Below are 22,057 nucleotides of genomic sequence, written 5' to 3'. Positions count from 1 at the left end.
GTATAGACATTTATCTATTAAGTTGCCTTTGGGACACTAAAAGAAATAAAGGCAAATTGTTAAGGAACTTCAAGGCTACTCTTCTTGATAGATTCTGTGTGTAAGATGACAATACATTATTAGCTCTATATTTGACCTTCTTCCATGCCAACCAGAGTCTATTGTTGCTATTCTGGAAAAAGAAATAGTCAATTGATGTTGGGGTTTTTGTTGTTGTTGTTGTTATTTTGTTTTTGTTTTGTTGTTGTTTCTGGTAAATATCTTACTCAGGGTTCCTCAGAGAGAGAGTAACAATAGAGTGTGTCTGTGTGTGTAAATTGATGGATTATAAGGGCTCACACAATTAGGAAGGTGAGAAGTCCTGAGATATGTAGTCAGCAAGCTAGAGGCCCAGGAGTATTGCTAATACAGGCCTAAGAACCAGGAAGCTAACAGTATGAGTTCTAGTCTATGTCTGATGCCCTGAGAACCAGAGGAGCCAACAGTCCAAATTTCAGTACAAGTGCAGGAGAAGACTGATGTCCCAACACAGTCAGGAAGAATAAGTTTCCTGACATAGCTTTCTTATTCTATTCAGATCTTCAATTAACAGAATAAGGCATTCACATTAGGGAGGGCAATGTGCTTTATTCAGTCTATGAATTCAAATGTTAATATTCAAAAAATATCCTCAAAGACATACCCAAAATAATGTTTGATCAAATATTTGGGTAAACTATGGCCCAGTCAACTTGACAAATAAAATCAATCATCTCACGTTCACTACTTATCAACCTGGCACCCACATGAATCTTCTTAAGTGTGGACTTAGTCTCTAAATAAATAACAAGGTCATAATCCCACTTATAATGATACAAATAGCCTATATATAACTGGAAATGCATTAACTCTTTCCCCAGAAGAGGTGAAGTCCTTGACTGATGTTTACCCTTCTTCTTGATATATTATAACTTAAATACTATGATGCAAGCTAACAATATTTAAATTCTATGATATAAAATCAAAATATTTTATGTTACTGAGGAATAAAAGAAGGAACAAAAAGATATCTGCTTTATATTATACACACACACACACACACACACACATGCCACATACATATTCATAAGCAAATGAGAAGAAAATACATGTGAAAATTATAAATCACTAAACAGAAGATAAAGTTCCCATGTAAAAGATGTTCTCCCTATACCAAAAGGAAAACAGCATTCTTGTCATCAAAGATGGGAAGATGGAGCCATGTGAAATCCATTTAAGAAAATCTTAGTAAACTCATCTTCCTAGTGAGGGAGAAGTAGTGATTACTCTAGTAATAATATATAATTCACTGAGATAATTTTCAAATTATTGTTAATTCAAATCCGGTCATTTGGTCATACCTGGTATTTATGACTACCTTCTTCCACTACTTACTCTATATTCCCTTTGCCTTTAGGAGGCACTTTAGCTAGTTATGATTGTTTACCTAATGGGGTGAACCTAACCTTATTTCTGAAGTGTCATGGCCATCGTGCCTGGGTTGTTGTAGATTTCTACTCACCTTAACCACAAGCATGGTAATACTGAGATATTCTAAGGGGTCTCTTATATTCCATATATATTCTTTGTGGCCTCCACTGTGGAATAGCAGTCTACTTTCTCCCTAATAGTCAGGACCAATCACCCAAGCAAGAGCCATGCTCTTCTTTTCCTATATATTCAGAGGCATGAAGAGGCCAAAGTTGCCAGAAAAAGTCTTAACTTCCAGTTAAATGGAAACATTGTTGTGCCTCCTGGTAGAGGCATTCCTCTAGGCCAGCAGGGCATAAGATCATGGGAACATGAAGTAAAAGTTTGATAGTGGATCACTAGAAGTAATAGTGAATAGTGAAACTCACATTTCTACTCCTTCATTCCTTGACTCATGAATTTTCACAATGGGAGAACAATGCCATATACTGGATGCTGTTTCCAAGTATATGCAGCCTTCTGGGGAATCTTGGCCCAGTTTTTCAAGGTACTGCCACCAAGCTGGCACTGTAACTGAGTCTTCAAAAGGCCACTGTTCTATCAAGCCAACTATTTCTGGAGAGTAGGGAACATGGTAAGACTAGTGAATTCCATAAGTACCACATACTGCCACATTTCCTTTACTGCAAAGTGAATTTCTTAATCAAAAGCAATGCTGTATAGAACACCCTGATGGTGGATAAGGCATTCTGTAAACCCATGGATGGCAGTTTTGGCAGAATTCCATGTACGAAGGAAAATTCACAATCAAAATAAATGTCTATTCCAGTAAGAATAAAATGCTGCCTTTTCCATAATGGAAGTGGTCCAAGATCTGCAGCCAGGTAGCTAGCTAGCTGATAGTCTAGGGGAATAGTGCCATATCAGGGACTCAATGTTGGTGGCTGCTACTGGGAGTTCAACAGTGGCCATACTCAGATCAGATCAGTCTTCATAAGTGGAAGTCCATGTTGCTAAAACATATGTAACTTCCATCCCTTTCAACCACTTGATTTATGAGCCCATTGGACAATGGTATGAGGTGAGGGAAAGAGGAAGGCTAGGAACCACAGAATAAGTCAATCTACTAGATCATTAAAATCCTCCTAATCATTAAAATCCTGCTGACATCACCATTTGTTGTACATTAAGACTGGACACAAATATATTCAAGAATTTTTTTGTCTATTCAGAGAGGTCTATCTATTCCTTCCCCAAGTTTCTTCTTCATCTGTTTCCTAACCATGTTCTTTCTAAGTTCCTAGCCATCCAGCCAAACCGTTGACACAACTCATATCAATATATCATCACACACCTGGCCATTCCTCCTTCCAGGCAAAATGAATGACCAGGTACATCACTCAAATTTTTGCCCACTGGGAGGATTTCCTTTCATCACTATCCAGAGATTCCCCCAAAGGAGCTGCAAATGTCTACTTTTGAAGGATGCCTGCATATCCATGTAGACCATCTGTAAATCAGGCCTGAGTTTTCTTTTCATCTGTCAACGGATGTTATATAACTCCTCATGAGGTCACAGGTACAGGTTTGGAGAAAAGAGACAGTATAGCACAGTAGGCATCACCTCTTCACAGAACTCTTTTGGGCTTCCAGGGCCTGCTTGGGCCTAATCCCAAATATAACTCTTTCATTTGGTGATAGAGTGCTGCTGCTGAAGGAATTGAGAACATGCTACCCTGAAGTATGCTGCTTAGGTGTTTTGATTATTTTAAACCAAAAATACTTTTAAAATAGCAGGTACAGGACTATCACTAAACAGAAGATAAAGTTCCCATGTAAAAGATGTTCTCCCTATACTAAAAGGAAAACAGCATTCTTGTCATCAAAGATGGGAAGATGGAGCCATGTGAAATCCATATAAGAAAATCTTAGTAAACTCATCTTCCTAGTAATTTCTCTACCAATTAACAACCTAGCCCATGATCCTTTGCCCCATCACATTTTACAACTCACTATTCTTTATTCAATTCAGCAGATAATGATTAATTCTAACCGCTTCTTTTGAGTCTTTCTTATGAGTATTCCCATATCGCATGAAACTTACTTTGTCTTCTTTTCTATTGTTAATCTGTCTTAAGTCAATTTAACTCTCCTGACCAGTCCAAAAAAAACCTGAAAGGATAAAGGTTTTGCTTCCCCAGTACTGCACACACCCAAATTTATGGGTTAAATCCAACACACAGTTCTCAGGTCACATGGTAATTTGGAGGCCCACAGTTAAGTGTCACTATCTACTGAGGCTCCACAGCAGATCAAGAGCTGTTTCTCAAGAGTGAAATAGTTATTCATGGAGGATAGCAGGACTATGTTCTGTAATTTCAAGGATATGAGCTGTGATTCACCTACAGGGCCTGTCAAAGGCTCCAAACAGCATCCCTATCTGCCACTGAAATATCAAACACATTGGAGATACTGGATATATGACCCAAGTGGCAGAAGTGATTGTATAGCAATCTAGACCCACTGCAGAACATTTTTTTATTCTGGGCCCCATTCAAAACTTGCAACTTTTTAGGAGTCACATGGTAAATAAGCTAGTAGAGCACCACCCAAATGAGAAATATGTTTCAAAAAGGCCCACTAGATATGATGCCTCTGTTTTGGGTTATAGGAGAGGACAACTGTAATACTTTCTTATCTTTCATATTAGTATAAATATCTCAACATTCCCCACACCAGCAGACTCCTAGAAATTTCACTGATAAAGACCCCAGAATTTTACTTGAATTTATTTCCCCCTCTCTGATATGCTGATGTCTTATCAATGAGTCTAGAGTAATCACTACTTCTCCCTCACTAGGTCCATTCAGCATGCCATCTATGTAATGGACCAATGTGATAATTTGTACAAGAAAAAGGTGATCAAGATTCCTGAGAACTAAAATTATGACACAGGACTGGAGAGCTGTTATACCGCTGGGATAGGACAGTGAATGTGTATTGCTGACATTACCAGGTAGAACTAAAATGCATCTGAGAGGCCTTGTAGACACAGATGTGGAAAAATATATTTGCCAGATAAATAACTGCATACCAAGTACCAAGGAATAAGATAACTTGCTTAAGCAATGAAAACACATCTGGTACAGCAGCTATAATGGGAGTGGTACAGCAGCTACAATGGGAGTCACCACTTCGTTAGAATTATGATAAGCCGTTGTCATTTTCCAAGATCCATTTGTTTTCTGCACAGGCCAAATAGGAGAGTTGAACACGGATATGTCAGGAATCACCATTCCTATAACTTTCAAGTCCTTAATGATGGCACTAATCTCTGCAATCTCTCCTGAAATGTATTACTGCTTTTGATTCTATTTTCCTAGGTAGACAAAGTTCTAAAAGCTTCTAGTAGGTCTTTACCACCAGAACAGCTCTCACTTCATTAATCAGGGAACCAACAATAGGGACTCTGCCAGTTGTTATACTTTAGCACTTCAAATGGGGAAATAACCCAAGAATTCATTTAAGAACTAACAAGTCTTAGTGAAAATAATGTAAGCTAACCACTGATCTCTCAATGCTCATGATCCCCTATTCTGACTGATGGATCATAGGGACATTTTAAGCCTCATGGAATTAATTTCAGTTCAGAACCAGTACTCGAGAGGTATGATTTCTTTTTCCCCAATGCGTAGTTACCCTGGTAAAAGAAGCATGGGTGCCTTAGAAAGGATGGAAAAAAGGCTGAGTATAAATTTTTGGCAGTGTACTAAGGATATTCTGTGATTTCTCTTCTCAAAAGGCGAGACCTTATAGTGGGAACTGCAGTCATTGAATTGGAAAATCTATACAATTGTAGAGGTAAATTCTGGTATGGCAGGGAGCAAATGGCAGCACTGAACTGTTCAGTGCAAGGTAGGTGTGGTTACCATAATGGTCATTAGAATAGTAGAGTCAAAGAAGCAATCAGAAGAATCTGATTCTTGCCAGTGGTTATTGATCATGGTGTTTCTAGAGTGAAATGGGGAGCCTATTATATTTTTAGTTTATTTGCATAAGCAGAAAATTTCTAGGTTAAGTGAACAAAAGTCAAATCAAAATAATAAAAGCAGTGCATCACGACTCTCAGTTCCCAAGACTTGAGATAGTTTGCAGACCTAGAACCCCTTGAATGAAGGGGAGCTGAAACCCCTTTGAGGAGTTCTGTCTAGCTCTCCAAGCTGCAAGAGTAAATGCAGAATCTCTGCTTAGTGAGCCAATATCAATAAATTCAGCCTGATCCAACTTTAGATTCCTTCCACCACTATCCTACATCCTATCAATACAAACATGTGTCCCAGATGTGAAATTAAAAAACTCAGTTCTTTCAGAATGTTGCACATTTTCTCATAAGTCATACTTTGCACCTTATCTCTAGAGTCTACTGAGACTTAAACCTAGCTTAGGTCCAGAATGAAGGATGAATACACCCACAGTGAATCTCCACATCAGGTACAACCACAAGAATAGGATGCTAATTAGAATAAGATGTACTCCTTGTTTACATAAATATGTCAAAATATATTCTACTGTTATGTATAACTAAAAAGAACAAGTAAAATTAAAAAAAAAAAAAAGATGAGCCAGATACAGTGGCTCACACTATAATCCCAGCAGCTCGGGAGGCTGATACAGGAGGATTGCAAGTTCAAAGCCAGCCTCAGCAAAAGCAAGGTGCTAAGAAACTCAGTGAGACCCTCTATAAATAAATACAAAATAGGGCTAGGGATGTGGCTCATTGGCCAAGTGCCCCTTAGTTCAATCCTGGATATAAAAAAGAAAAAAAAAGATAAGGGATGGCAGACGCAGATCCTCAGGAGCTTCAGCATTACCTTGTATGAAGTTTCCTCCAAGCAATGCAGAATTAATCCCCTCAAGAGTAGGGTGGATATTCCCACAGGAGAGGGGAGAGTTCTCTTTAAGTGGCAAAGAACATGCATCACAATTTAGGAGTTTAAAGTCACCAACTTTATCAGGATACCCATTCCAATTTTGAGGATTCTGTTCCTTAACAATCAATGCCTTTATTATAATATATTTGCTTTTATTATTCTCATATCTCAAGATGTCTAGATAGTCAAATCTAGTTGTTTTTCTTTTACTAGAAAACTTCTTAACCAGAAAAACCAATTTTACCAAGTAATATATTCAGGTACAATACACAGCAAGTATTTAAGAAATGTTTCTTTATTTTGCCCTTTCAGCATAATCATTCTAGCAGTTCAATTAACTTTTTAGCCATAATTCAGAAGCCCAAACTAAAATTTTCCTCTATATAAATTGATCCAATTATATAAAGACAAAAATGGCATAATGATTTACAACATTAGATGTCTGAGGTAATGATCTATATTATCAATAAAAGTATTTTACATTACCTCTTATCAGATCTTTTTCACTCATTCAACTAACAAACTAATTTTCCTTACATTTACAAATTTCTGACTAAGACACCCTCCTAAAGATAGGCGCATACTATAGTTCTTATCCACAGCAAGCAGATGCCTACTTCAATGACTAAATGACTTTAAAGTATATGGGGAATTTTTATATATCTACATTACAATACTGAAAATTATTTCTTACATGAGGCTGTAATACACATAGGTGAAGAAGAGAAACAGTAGAAAATAACTGGGGTAAAGTGACATTCAGAAGAATTCGGACCACTGAAATACTGTACATGACATCAGCAAAAATGTTCTCCATAAAATAAAGAGCAATAGTGGCAAAATCTGTCAAAATCAACTTTTTCAGAACTCAAAATCAAACAATCTTACAACAATCTAGGGAGCATGTAAAGAAAAACTGTTGAATCTGAGTAAGAATAGGAAGCTTCGTGGGATTTTAACCTGTCCCTATTCTCACCTCCCTCAGCTGCTCCCTCAGCTCCCTAGCACCATGATTGCCTTGAAAACCAACAGGCTCAAAATCATGATTCAATTCAGCACCCTGGAAGCTACCAGAGAAGCAAAATGGGGTTGGAACTCCTCCAAAGCCCCATTCCCAGAAATTTTCATTTTTGCCCTTCACAGCAGTTCCTTGGAAAATGCCACTCCTGTACTTGTCTTTATTTGATCTGACTCAGAGCATGCCCAGTGCCAGTAATCTTTTCCCCAAATGGCATTTGTCAAAAAACAGACAGGACTAATTGTTTAACATCACATCTGCCTGACATGGTATAACTGTTGGAACAAACAACAAGCTAACCAAACAAAAAGCTGGGAAATTTCAAAATTAAAGCTGGGAAATAAGATGTCCATAGAGTGACTTTGAAAAGATACGATCAATATTTTCCTGAAAATCTAAAAAACTGAAGTCATGTATACTGCTGTATGCATACTCATGAATATCTGTGTGGACTTAGGTCTTTCTTAAGACCTAAGATTGTCCTAAGCTTTCGTAGGTGGCTAATCTTCAAGTCCTGCACAAACAGGAAATGAAGGCTAAGGCAGAGTTGTAAACTGCCTACCTGAGTATTACAGGCATGCCCATCATGCACAGAGATCCTTGACAAAGCCTGAGAGATTCACTGGTTCCAGGCATTTATGGAAATAATCATTTGATCATTACATGCCCTGAAGGTAACCAGAAAGAGACTTCAGTGGCCACATACATAAAGAATTAAGAAAAATTACTATGCAAACAAAAAGCATCAAGAGCAATAACAGCTACGATGACAAACCCTGAGAAGGAGACAGAATCTATTTTTATAATTGTATAGTTTTCAAAGGACATGCAAGAGACAAGATATCATGGTACACACAGAGAGGGAAAAGGGCTGTTAATAGAAATTAGCACTAAGGCAGCACAGACATTGGAGTTATCAGACAATGAAATCAAAATGGCTACTTTAAATATGGTCAAAAATATAGCCTCAAATAACTAAAGGAAACCATATCTTAATAAGGGGGGAGACTGATTGCAATATCTCACCAAACAGATTATTAATAAAAAATAGGAAACATAAAAAAAGAAATAAGTAAAATTTGGAGTTGAAAGTATAACAACTTAATTGAAAATTTCACTAGAAAGGCTCATAGCACATTTGAGCTGACTTGAAGATAGGTCAATTGATATTGTCCTGTCTGAGAAATAGTAAGAAAAAATAAGGGACAAAAATGAACAAAAACATCAAGAAAACTATGAGAAATCATCAGGCATATCAACATGAGCATAATGACAGTATCAGAAAACAAGGAAAGAAAGGGACAGAAGAATATTTACAGAATAATGACAGAAAACTTTGCAAATTTAATGAAAAATATTAATCTATATACCTAAGGATAATCTTAAATAAGAGTCCCACAATTCTGACACATCATACTCAAACTTCTAAAAGACTAAGTGAATCTTCAAAGCCATATGAGATGCAACTCATCACAAACAAGTAATACGGATTCTACATCTGATTTCGCAAAAGAAAGTGGGCAGTTAGGTGACACATTCAAAGTTGGGTGTGGGGCACTATCAACTAAGAAATCTAAAACAAGCAAAACTAATTTTGAATATTAAGAAATTAAGACTTTCACAGCTTAAAAAAAAAAAAAAAAAAACAAGAATTCATCTCTAGAATTTCTTACCTAGGACAAATAGTGAGAATCCTTCAGGCTAAAATGAAAGGACAACAGAGGGTACTTGAATCCACACAAAAAAAAATTAACAGTACTGGTAAAAGTAACTGCATAAGTAAATATAAAAGACAATATAAATGTATATTTGTGACTCTCTTTTACACCTGATTTGAAAGACAACTGCATAAAGCAAAAATTCTAAATCTATATTGATGAGTACATGAGTACATAATATAAAAAGATACAGTGTTTGTTACAACAGCACAAAGGGAAGCACATTTTTAACAAACTTAAGTTTGGATTAATCCAAAGTAGATTGTTATAAATTGTCATTTACAATTCCCGCAGCAAAAACTAAAAAAAAAAAAAAAAACCTTCAAAACATGTAGTAAAAAAAACAAATTAGGGTTGGGGTTGTGGCTCATAGCAGAGCGCTTGCCTTGTATGTGTGAGGCACTGAGTTAGATTCTCAGCAGCATGTATCAATAAATAAAATAAAGGTCTATTGACAACTAAAAAAAAAATCTTAAAAAAGGAACAAATTAAAATGGTACAGCAGAATATATTTACTACAAAAGAAGTCAGATAAGGCAGTAACAGAGGAATTAAGGAACAATAGCAACAATTACAAAAACCACTCACACTGAAAATGTACAAAAAAGTAAACAGTAAGATGGCAGGTCTTACCTCATCGATAATAACTGTAAATGAACTTAACATTCCACTCAAAAAGCAAAAATCAGTAATATGGATAAAAAGAGAAGTTAATAAGCTATTAACAGACGACAGATAAGACATCTATCTCATGAAAACTATTACCAATTTTAAGCTTTCAGTAGAATAAAATAGAAGTATTCATTTCAACTTGTCATCTGATTCCAGGTAGCACCTTTATGCTGTTCAGTTTTTGCAGGCTTAGTTTGGTTTTCATGCCCAATTTGGGCAAATTGAACAAAATATATAATCTCATTTTAAGTAGTGTTTATTAAATTCATAATTAAAATGATACTTAATCTCACCTTTAATCACTATCGTTTACTGATGCCTAACCATCCATAATAATATTCATATACACCTCCATCTACCAGTGAAGCATATTCTTGAAGCATATAATGAATCTTGCAGAGTACGTAGCACTATCTTTACTATAACCGCAGTTCTGAACTCTCATAAAATTAAAGCAACTTTTTGAAGTGATCATGTAAAGCTGATCCTTTTCACAGGGGTAGACACAATACAAAAAGCAATTTGGCTGGTCTTTCCACTATCTAGGCCTATTTCTGGAAGGAGATGGCAAAAGGAAAAGAAAGTCAACCTCCTCTGGGATTATCTTTATTAAAAAAAAAAGATAATTACACAAGGGAAAAATGGTTTCACACTTCACAAAATAAGTGTTTTATTCATATAGATAGTCTTGTGTTGAAATGCAATACATAAATACCAAAATGTACATATACTTGTAAGGAAAACACACAGGCTTACTAGAATTTTAACATGATGCATTTTAAAGTAGATAACATTATCTCTAATCTTCATGTATTAAACCTGTTACAATTAAAAATTCTTCACATTTCAAAAATTTTTAAAAACATGTTTGTGACAGCATGTTTCTAATTCTTTAAGTGGGATTCTACCATACACGGCCAACAGAAATCTTTGTATTGGGGATTTGACAGTAGAAGAAAGATAGTATAAGTCAGATGTTTAAACTAATTTAAAATTAGAAAATAAAGAAAGTCTGAGGCTGGGGATGTGGCTCAAGTGGTAGCACGCTCGTCTGGCATACATGCGGCCGGGGTGCAATCCTCAGCACCACATACAAACAAAGATGTTGTGTCCGCCAAAAACTAAAAAATAAATATTAAAATTCTCTCTATCTCTCTCCCTCTCTCTTTCTCTCTCTAAAAAAAAAAAAGAAAAGAAAGTCATAAATTTGAGTAAACACTTCAGAAGTACTGATACCTTATTTATTAATTTTTAGTGAGTTTATTCTAATCATTAAAATTAATAGATTCACGTGGTAAAAATGGGAATTCATAACCCACTTGAATCAAATGTATGAAATACAATATGTCAAGAGCATTGTAATGTTTTGAACAACCAATTAAAAAAAAAAGGAGATACAAGTGATATAAATAAATAAAATTAATAGATTCAAAATAAACATACAAGGCTAAGAATGAAAGATGTGAGTTCAAGCCCAAGCTGGGCAACACAGGGAGATTTCATATTGAATTAAAAAAAAAAAAAAACAAGTCATGGTATAATCCCAGAGGCTTAGGAGGCTGAGGCAGGAGGATCCCAAGTTCAAAGCCAGCCTCAGCAACTTATTGAGGCCCTCCTCCACAACTTAGTAAAGCCCTGTCTCAAAATAAAAAATAAAAAGTGGGGGACTGGAATGATGCAAATGTTACTTGTCTAGAGTGTGTTGGTGCTTTAAATATATTTTTCAGAGTATATACAATGATGTATACTAAAAATTACTTTTTATTTGTTGTAAATTATATCTCAATGTGCCTAAATTTTAAAAGAAGTATGTCCTTTGGAATAAAAGCACATTGAATTAAATTTGTTAAATCCAGTTTACTGTATTACAAGAGTAAGGCAAGAAAAAACAGTAGAGAAACTGTTCCTTAAACCAAAAATATCCTTAAAATATTGCAAATTTTAAAATTTTATTAGCACATACGAACAGATGTACATTGATACACAGAGTTAACCTAAAGAAAGTCACCTTTTTAAAGTTCTCATTGTTTGATCTGCTTTCAAGAAAGAACAGAAGGATAGGTTAATAAAGGTGATGGTGATTATAAGCTAGTGTTTAGAAACAATTTACCTGAACATTCCTCCTTCCTTTTACTAAATGGAAACATCTTATCCACCTCAATCCTTTCCCAATAACTTCAGAGAAAGATCCTGTCTTTAAATGGCTTTCTTTATTCATAACAATTCTATGTACTTTACAAATCTTACAAGAGCTGGGGAATCTGTAAAATGCCTCATTAGACAAATTCCTGTTTGTCCCTTTAAGGTCCACACAAGCTAATAGTTAACCACCTTCTTATTTTTATCTGCCACCAAAATATAATGATGATGATGATGATGGTGATGATGATGATGATGTCCTTTTGTGATGATTTTTATGCAGTTTTGTATGTTATTAAATATTATGATGATTTTTAAAATCTAAGCGGTTTTGAGCTAAGCACTGCAATAATCACATACATTTTCCATTTAATAAAAGTTAAGAAGTTGTAACTTTCATCACTGTGTTTTCTTTATGTTTATTCCATTTGGCTTATACTGTTGCTGGGAAACCAGTTTGCAATAAGATTTCCCAGCCCACAGAATCACCTCCTAGCCAGTTTGGAGGTTACCAAACTTTGTAACCAGGACAATTTTCTACCACACAATATACTGGTCAAGGCACACCACGCAGGTGTACTCTGCTTGGCATCCCGGTTGCTCCATTTACCTAACAGGTACAGTGCAGCCAAGACTCTTTAACAAATTGTACCAGCAGTAATCATAAGTGCAGAGTTCTCCAAATGACGGACAGCATCCTATCAGTTCCTGTAACCTCTGTTTTTGCCTTACATTGTCAAGTGAAATGTTAGCCCAACTAATGATAAGATGAAATATCAGCTCACCCCAATAGTTCCATCACACAACATGCAAACTGCTTCAAAAACCATCAACCAACTCCTGCCAGGATAAATATCTGAAGACGAAGATGGCATCAGTATCTGCACAGTTGAGAGGAGGAGGGAAGGAAAGAGTGGGAATTCAAAAGGGGCCGCTGAGTCACCTACAGTTGTGGCCAAGACTTTACCCTCCAGGAAATCAGGCTCAGCCCCAACTCTCAACAGGGAAGCAAGTGAGAGTAGCAGCGGCAACATCATCCTACCAAAAAAACACTCGGCGCTGCTTTTAATAGAGTTCCCACTCCTTAAAGTAAAGCAAAAATTAGGTTTCGTGTCCAAAGCTTTCCTCCGCGGTAGGTGACAAGCGCAGATGGAGGAAATATTTTTATTATGTGGCCTGGGGGTCGCGCTTTGGGTGATGGAGGATATCTGACCACTTGGCAGAAGTACTCGCTCTAGCCTTAACCCCAAAGTGCCACTTTTACTGCAACTTGTGGCCCAAGTCACTTTAAGGAAATGTAGCTGGCGGACCCAACAGAGCTTTTATCCCGCTGGACTTGGCAAAGTAAAAGGAAACCTAAATCTGGCGTGGACAGTGACACCTAGGCAAGGATCAAAGTATCCTTTCGGTGGGGGCTTCGGTGACACAATAATCACGTGTACTTGTGCGTAGACTTTCCAAAACACTCAACTCTGCAACGTGCAGGTGCCAAAGCCTGCCGGCGAGCAAAGGAACCGATCTGCACTCCTAGTCCGGGCAGCCAGGTTTCCTTCCCAACCGAGGCGGGTCACGCCTCCAGACTTGGGGTCGCGGCGACCGCCGGGGGCGAAGCCACAGCTGGCGGGCGGCAGAAGCTCCGCCGCCCTCACAGCCCTAGCGGGTTGCTCCCCGCCGGCCTCGCGCCGCCCCGGCCCCAAGACCCAGGCCCGGAAGGCGAGCGTTCGTTTACCTGCTCCCCGCTCTCGCTCGCTGCCGCCGCCGCCGAGCCGCTGCCGGGTGAGCCACCCCCAGGACACAGACCCGCAAATACACACCCCGACAAGACCCTAGACCCTGGGGGGAAACTGCGGCTCCAAGAACCCAACTTGGGGCAACCCACGCACCACCCGCCTTCGAACACCTCTGCCCCCGGAAGTTGATTGCCACCAAGGCCCGCCCAAGCCTGCGCGCTGTCACTCAAGGCACACGCGCGAGTCACGTGGCCCTGAGCCTGGCGGGGGGGCCCCATCCTAGGAACCCAGTCCACCCTTGGCTTGGGTTATCCTCAGAGGGTTTTTCTTCTGAAGGCATTACCCAGACCCAACTCCTGTTAAGTACAGCTTCTCATTCCTCTTGAGGACAAGCCCTGTTTGTATGACTAAATATCATAGAAAAATAAAACCAAATCACAATGTCTCTCCCATCTGGAAAGCTAGGATTGGCTGGGAGAAGATCCCTTTCCCCCACCCCATCACTTCACCACTTCCAAGCTGAATTCAAAAAACAAAACAACAATAAAGACAAAACCATGGGATCTAAGCAAAGTGTCCTACATTTAGGACACTTTCTCCTCCCCCTCACCTTTACACATCTGGACTCTAAAACACCAGGATGCGCCTAAGCTAAGAACCTCTCCAAATCACTACTAATGTGAAAGAATTCTGCTCTAGAAGGAATTTTGTTCTTATCCTCAACTCCAGATAACAGCAAGTCATACATGCCATCTCTGTGACAGAGACGGTCATTCCTTTTTTTCAAAGCTGTCAAATAGATTCTCCTGAAGAAAAGTGGGGGAAAAAAATGACACAATTAATAGACTTTTATTTCCAAGGAAGAATAGGTATGTAGACTTGGCTGTTGCCGAATATCAATAGCTGTAAGTAACAAAGAGGCAGCATACTTGTTAAAGTCTTTGCTTTTGCTATGGGAGAGATTTGAAGAACAGTCACTTTATAATTTTTTATTAAGTATACACTATCCTTTTCTGGGTCACATGGTAACAATGCAAGACAAGACACACTCAAAATCTTTGCTTTCAATATATTACAATGTAGGAACCTGGGTACTTGGAGCATAAATCTCCAGAATATTCATACACTTTTATAAAAAGCATTCTTGAACATCTTGGGCATTATTTTTCTCTTCTTTCCACTCAACAAATAGACTCAAATCTGTAATCTCTAATCTGAACTGGAAGTGGAAAATATCAGCAAGATACTGACAAACATCCAGTAATTGTGGGCCTCAGACATTAATGAGAATTTCCAATACTGAGCAGGACACCTCTTCTATACCCTTTTTCCAGATCACCCTCTTCTTTGTACATTCAACCAATGTTAGAGGAAACACAATGCTTTCTTAGACATATTTGTTTACCTGCCTACTGGACCATCAAGTCAAGGACCACTTCTCATTTGTACATCCAGCAATCTACTTCTCATTCATCTTTCTAGCATAGTGTCTAATATCAGAAAAAAAATATTCAATAAATGTTGCTTAACCTGAGTGTAATTCCCTTTATATCATTTTGTCTCTCATATCTCTTCCTGCTTGAAATTTCAGATAAGTTTCTGGGAGTTTCTTTTGCAGTGTTTACATGCTTATCCACATAATCCAAAACTTAGTATTAAACACATCCAGAATCAAATACTAATAATTAATATTTGTTGACCATTTACTGTGTCCCTGCCATTAGGCTTAATATTTTCCTTCCATTATTTAATTTGTCATCACAATAAGGCTATAAATCAGGTATATTAACATGTTCACTTTTTCCTTGAAAATACAGACTTAGGGAGACTTAACCAGTGGCAGAGCCAGATCTGTCCACCAAGAAGATTTAATGTTCATTCTTTACAGCATACCACTTCTGCTTTTCATATCACTTATGTATCAGTGCATCCAAATCTCACCACCTCTATGAAATCTCTTCCCTACAGTAATCGCTGTATTTGTTTTCTTATTTAAGTGTACAAACCAATGTATTTAGTATATTCACAGAGTTACCATGTGACCCAGTGGAATTACCATTTGAGAATCTTCATGTTTTCCCAAGTACCTGTACTATATTCCCAGTACACAAGGTCTCTACTTTTTCCACTGTGTCTTTTCTTAGACTCCTCTAGAATACATGTATCTATTACTTTTCAGGGCACTTTTTATAAGCTATCTGATATTATAACTTATCTTTGTTATATATCTGTTTGCAGTCCAATCACCCTCATAAAAATTGGGACCTATTGAGATGAGAAACATAGTGCCCTGTCCTCAAGAGTATCAAATGTGGAGAAAGATACAATCAAATCAGATATTGTAGTGATTACACTGAAATCAAGTTTACTGTGAAAATATGAAGAAAGAGCATCTCACTCTATCAAGGCTAAACAGGAAGTACTTCTCATTGTCTGTAAAACTCAAGACATATTTTGAAGAATCACTAGGAATCAGCCAGCTATGGAGAGACATGACCATGCTCCAGACAAAGGATGTATTTCCTTGTGTCAGCACTGTGGAGGTTAGTATATTTTGTAGGTAGGTATAGAAGCAAAGATGGTGGTATGTGGGAATGTGGCAAGAGAAATGGAAAATGTGCATGGGGCAAGATAATGAAGAATTTTATAAACTGTACTAAGGAATTTGAACCGTATTCCAAAGACAATGGAAAATTTCTGAATTATTTCATCAATGTTGAGAAGAATTACTTCAAATAGAAGTGTAGAGGATGGATTGTTGGGTAAGGGAGAGGTGAAGACTATAAACACAAAAATCAGAAGATACGAAATAACCAGAATGAGGAATTATGAAGACCTGAGCCAAAGTGGTAGCTAAGAAGTTGGTGGAGAATATTTGAAAGGCATGTGGGCAGCAAAAAAGAAGGAACTGAAGATGTTTCAGGAATCTGAAGCTAATCAAAGAGGTAGGAGACTCAGGGTAAGATGGTATGTTTGGTGAGAATATTAAGTGTTGGGAGCCGCTCTGGACAGGAGCTATGTACACACCTTTAAGTCCTGAACAGTACCTTTAAGGTACTGAACAGATATTGCACCCCACAATATGTTGGACTTTACCTCCGCTAGAATAATGAGGTATAGCTCCAGGAGTGGGCTTCACCAGATGGGGTTGAACTATACCCACCTGTTCCTTTGTAATCCTATCCTTTTGCCCTTTTGGGATAGAATGTTCCAGGGAACCTCCCCTTATGTGTCCCTTATATAAGAATAAAGAATTCCAGTGGCTCTCTCCCTTTCCACTGACTCTAAGATCACAGAGTTGTCCCCAGATTTTGAAGAGATACTTCTGTGTGTTTGCGTGCTTTCTTCACCATTTTCTTAAGTTACTGGAATAGTCAGATTTTGTGAACCCAGCATAGATCACCAGCTTGGATAGATGGTGATAAATAAGGAAATATTACAACAATAGTTTCTTAGTTGATTAAGACCGTTATAACAAAATTCTGGGTAACTTAAAAACAAAAGCTCTGAAGGTTGGGAATTCAAAGATCAAGGTGATGCCTGATGAGGGCCTATTTCCTCGTTTGTAGATGACACCTTATTGTGTCCTTGAAAGAAGGAAGGTAGTTTTCTGATACCTTTCTTATAAGGGCAGTGAAGTAATTCATGAATTGCCTCCCAATGTACCCATCTCCTAATAGCATCATATTGGTGATTAGGTTTTAAGATATGGATTTGAGGCAAGGGGCCTATTTAGACTATAGCTGGTGAACTACACTAATTTCAGTTTACTGCCACTGTACTTTGTGTGCTGCTATAGTCACCCACAGGAAAAAAAAATCAACCATAGTCAAAATTCAGTTATATTTTAAGAGTTGCAATAATACCACATATGCACCAAGAGTGTCAAGGTTTATTACTCACATAATGAGGCTTTCTAGGAATTGCAGGGCAGAACTCCCCAAGCAGGTCTAAAAACCTCTTGAGAGACTAGGGGAGAATATTTGAAGTTTTGTTTTTTCATAGCATAAAGCTTGGGTAAAAATTCCCATACAGGGGACTAGGCTTATATGGTTTGAATTTCCTATTGGCACCAAAGTAGGGAACACCCAGGCTTTCTTATATCTTGCCCAGATGTGGTACAACAAATTAGGGATTGGGCTTGAAAGTTGTCAATAGTAACACATCAAAAATGCAATCATACTCTGTATTACTTAGATATATACTTAGATCTAGTTGTTTGCTTGTGTACTTGTTTACCTCCAACTAACAGAATAGAATAGTTTTCATACATTTATATACTTTGAAAATGATTATAGTGGACATTGAAGTTGCATTCCTAACACTTATTCTACTCTTCTCATGTTGTGCAGCACACTCCTGAAAAGTTTTGGGGAAATTAACCTCACTTTGGTCTCTAAATATACTGCAATCCAGACGATCTGATCCCAACCTAGCTTGTTCTCTGACCAAAAGAAATTGTTTAGGATTAGGCAAATCAACACCAATCACAAGACTTTAACCTCAGAATTGTGAAGTATGACTCCTTTTCTCTACCTTGAAGTAAATAAGAATGCATGTGGTCCTTACTGCTGAGAGCAGTCATCTTGTGACCAAGAAAATGAAAGAGAAATGGAGCTTGAACCCTGATCAAATAAACAAAGGTTCCTGACTGTATATAGGCAAAAGGATATAAGCATAAACTGTGAAAGTTTTAAATAAGCACTTTTCTGCTCCTTCCTTTTCATCTTTTGGATTCTTCAATTGTGTAAGCCTTAAATGAAACCAGTGAATAGTTTGATTTTTTACTGTTCCTCACTGGTACTGAATGTTGGCCAAGTCTCTTTGAATTTCCTGTTATTATACTGTATCTCAAAATATTTTAATGTGCATATGTTAGTCAGCTTTCCATCATTGTGACTAAATGCCTGAGAAAGTTTACCTAAAAGGAGAAAAGTTTCATTTAGTCTTATGGTTTCAAAGGTTTTGGTCCGTGATCAGTTGGCTCCATTGTTTTGGAGCCTGTGATGAGGTGGAAGAACATCATGGCAGGGAGCATGTGGTGGAAGAGGCTTGTTCACCTCATGGCAGGGGAGATTCAAAGAGAGAGACCGAAAGGGCACACCCAGTGGCCTAATTTCCTTCCACTAGGACCCACCTACTAAAGGTTCTACCACCTCCCAATAATGCCTGAGGACCAATCTGTTAACAAATAGGCCTTTGAAGGATATTCCAGATTCAAACTATAACAGTACATATTGTGATATTAATGTGTACATATATGTTATTAAATCTACCTTATCCTCTGATTTGTCATCAGTTGTTACACTGATGTGCGACAATTCACATCAGAATTCATACTCTGGAAGTATTCATCTGGTATTTGATCATAAAGGCTACACTCGAAAAGAAGCCATTTAACTGTTGACGTGCTTTTAATTATTTCTCATTAACACCTAAAACCTTGCTAATCAACGAAATGAAATTTGGAGGCGATTAGTGATTTTTTAAAGTAGCATATAGATGTTATAATTTTACCCCCATTGATGAAGCAGTATTATTCCCAATACATACATTGAGTAAACTATTCCAAAGACATTTTGTAATTTGTATGATCAAGTGTCCTGCAGGGGTTCAGATCCTTGGAAAAAGATTCTGGATCCTGGCAAGTGAAAGAAGATGCAAAACTTAGTTAGAATAGTAGACATGCTTTATTTGGAGATAGCTGCAGCTCCCCCAATCTTTGCAATAAACCCTTTTTAATGTTCTGGCCAAAGAAGGCCCAGTGCCAACAGGTTATATAAGTGAGTACATGCTCACAAGCAGATATTTATGAACTTTATCTTATCCTTATCAGAGGATAAGGTAAATTTAATAGCACACATGTACACATTAAGCATATGCTAAATCAGGATATTTTTTAGGTTGTTGATAGACCTTTATTTCTTTATTTATTTATTATTTATATGTAGTGCTGAGAATCGAACCCAGTGCCTCACACATGCCAGGCAAGTGCGCTACAAGAGCCCCAGCCCCAACCCTGAATCAGGGTATTTATAACCTTGACTATATTCTAAAACAATAAATGGTGAGGGAGTTTAACTATAGCCATCTTGAGCCTCTTCAATACCAAAGTTGTAAAAAGGCAGAAAATCTTGTTGTCTACACATTTAGGAATAGCAACCTTCAGATTTCAAACCCAAATGTCTACAGGTTGAATTATCTTAACATGTTGTTATAGTTTAAATATGAGGTGTTCCCCAAAAGCTCATATGTGAGATAATGCAAGAAAATTTAGAAGTGAAATGATTGGATTATGAGAATCTCAACCTAATCAGTGAATTAATCCTTAATAGTGATAACTGTAGATAGGTAGAGTGTGGCCAGAGGATATGTCTATGAGGTCTATATTTTGTCCTTGTTGAGCAGATATCTCTCTCTCTCTCTCTCTCTCTCTCTCTCTCTCTCTCTCTCTCTCTCTCTCCTTTCTGATCATCATGTCCTGAGCCTTCCACCATGATGTCCTGCCTCACCTTGAGCCCTGAGGAATAGAATGAGCTATCTATGGACTGAGCCCTCTGAGCCCTGAGCCCCCAAATAAACTTTTCCTCCTCTAATTGTTCTTGTCAGGTCTTTTGGTCACAGCAGCAAAAAAGATGATTAAAGCACATGTCAAAGATGGGAAAGTTCAGTGCTTTGCTTAACTAAATGGAGACTCATTTATTATGGAGATGACTAGAAACACTATGCCCATTATTAAGACAAGGAATAAATTCTGTGGGCCTTTCACTGTCCCCAGTAAGTCCATCTTTGAAATATGCCCAATGCAGTTACCATAAAACTGAGATCTCAAGATGAGCCATTAAACTAAATTAAAATTGGCAGAATATGAAGGTGTATGAAGAAACAGAAATTCCAAGATATATTTCCAGTCTAAGGACAAAACAAATATAGACATGATCTCTGATCTTGGTTACTTACCTATGTAAGTAAGAAGCAAATAGATTTAAGACCTAATATTCAAGGGAAAATGTGTTCTTAAATAAGCCTCAAGCCTGACTGATAATCGAATGGGACTATTTAATTTTAGGAATATCCTCAGACATGAGCTACCAAAATGGGGTAACCTGAAAAGAGCATCTTCACCAATAACCATCTCTAATGGGACAACAGTAAGTAACTTCCCAAAGAACACACGCCAGTGCCAGCCAGAAGTCCTCACTCTTCCTGCCCATAGAATATGACAAGGAGCAGTAACCACTGTGTGATATTTCCACATATCCTCTTTTTACTGAGAGTTTTTATTTCAGTCATTTTGACCTTGATCTTCCATTGAATTTTGCTTTTATTGGGAGTAGATGCTTGTCCATATGCTATTGGTGGCTAGACCATAAGGTATTCCAGATGCACCTAACAAAATTGGAAGTGGTGGATACAACAGAGAGAGAGAGAGAGAGAGAGAGAGAGAGAGAGAGAGAGAGAGAGAGGAAGAGAGGAGTAGAGTATGAATGTGCTAGTTAACAGTGGTTGAGCAGCAAAAGGGTAAATTACAGAGGACCTGGCAGTTGTTATCCAACACTCATTTCACCCTTGCCTGCTTGTTTAGTATCCAGGTGAGATGCTAAACCACCACTTTTTCAAGGTAAGTACTGATTGGTCTAAGCCAGAAGAAGATATCCTGACCTCCTTGCTACAATTGTCCAGAGACAAAAACCGAGTCCTAAGCCAATCAGATCCCTACCATAATCACAAAATTATTTTAGGGCCCATACATTAAATACAAAGCTCAGTACAATAGTTCAGTGGTTATTGGGAGGAATTTTCTCTTTTCCATAATATACATGAAAAAGGATAAAACTACTTTTGCTTTTAATAACTAAGTTGCAGCCATGAAGGAAAGCAGTCTAAGGACAAAACAAATATAGAGCATAAAACCAAAACTGATATAATTTAGAGAAATGGAGCTGATCAAATCAGTTCTAAAGTTTCCTTTACTTCCAAGGGGCTTTCATTTATGTGAGCAAGTCCTATTTATTATTTTTTAAATTATTTTTGTAGTTGTAGATGTATAGCCAATTTATTATTGAACCCAGTTTGAATTAGGTTCTCTGTTACCTGCAATCTTGTTATTAACAATAATAGTATTTCATATATTGATTTGTATTATTGTACATAGTTTACATAAAAAGTAAACTGTGGAAGTTTTACATAAGCCCCCATTTGGTCCTTTCTCCAGTTAGATCTCTTATGAATTATGTGCCATGTGTAAGTTGTCTATGAAATCTCCAGTAGAGAAGGGATACAAAATCCCTAATGTCTCACTCTCTTATGAATTGTCACTGGTTGCCATTTGGGTTTACATAGTTTAGATTACTTATAACTGGACAAGAATCTCTCCTTTAATATCTGAGAAATGTGAAT

General features: G+C 37.5%; 1 protein-coding gene across 5 annotated transcripts in view; it reads right to left on the bottom strand.

Moving 5' to 3' along the window:
• Positions 1 to 13,826, bottom strand: part of Ccdc91 (coiled-coil domain containing 91) — a 321,339-nt gene extending 307,513 nt beyond the window's left edge. For all 5 annotated transcript variants that reach the window (XM_076852739.1, XM_076852740.1, XM_076852737.1 and 2 more), the window contains exon 1: positions 13,657 to 13,826. The gene's annotated coding sequence lies outside the window, so the exon portion shown is untranslated. The remainder of the gene's footprint in view (positions 1 to 13,656) is intronic.
• Between the last annotated feature and the right edge of the window lie 8,231 nt (positions 13,827 to 22,057).

Source organism: Callospermophilus lateralis, chromosome 4, assembly GCF_048772815.1.
Source record: "Callospermophilus lateralis isolate mCalLat2 chromosome 4, mCalLat2.hap1, whole genome shotgun sequence".
Taxonomy (NCBI): Eukaryota; Metazoa; Chordata; class Mammalia; order Rodentia; family Sciuridae; genus Callospermophilus; species Callospermophilus lateralis.
Note: the sequence above shows the minus strand (reverse complement) of the source record. Positions and strands in the feature narration are given on the sequence as shown.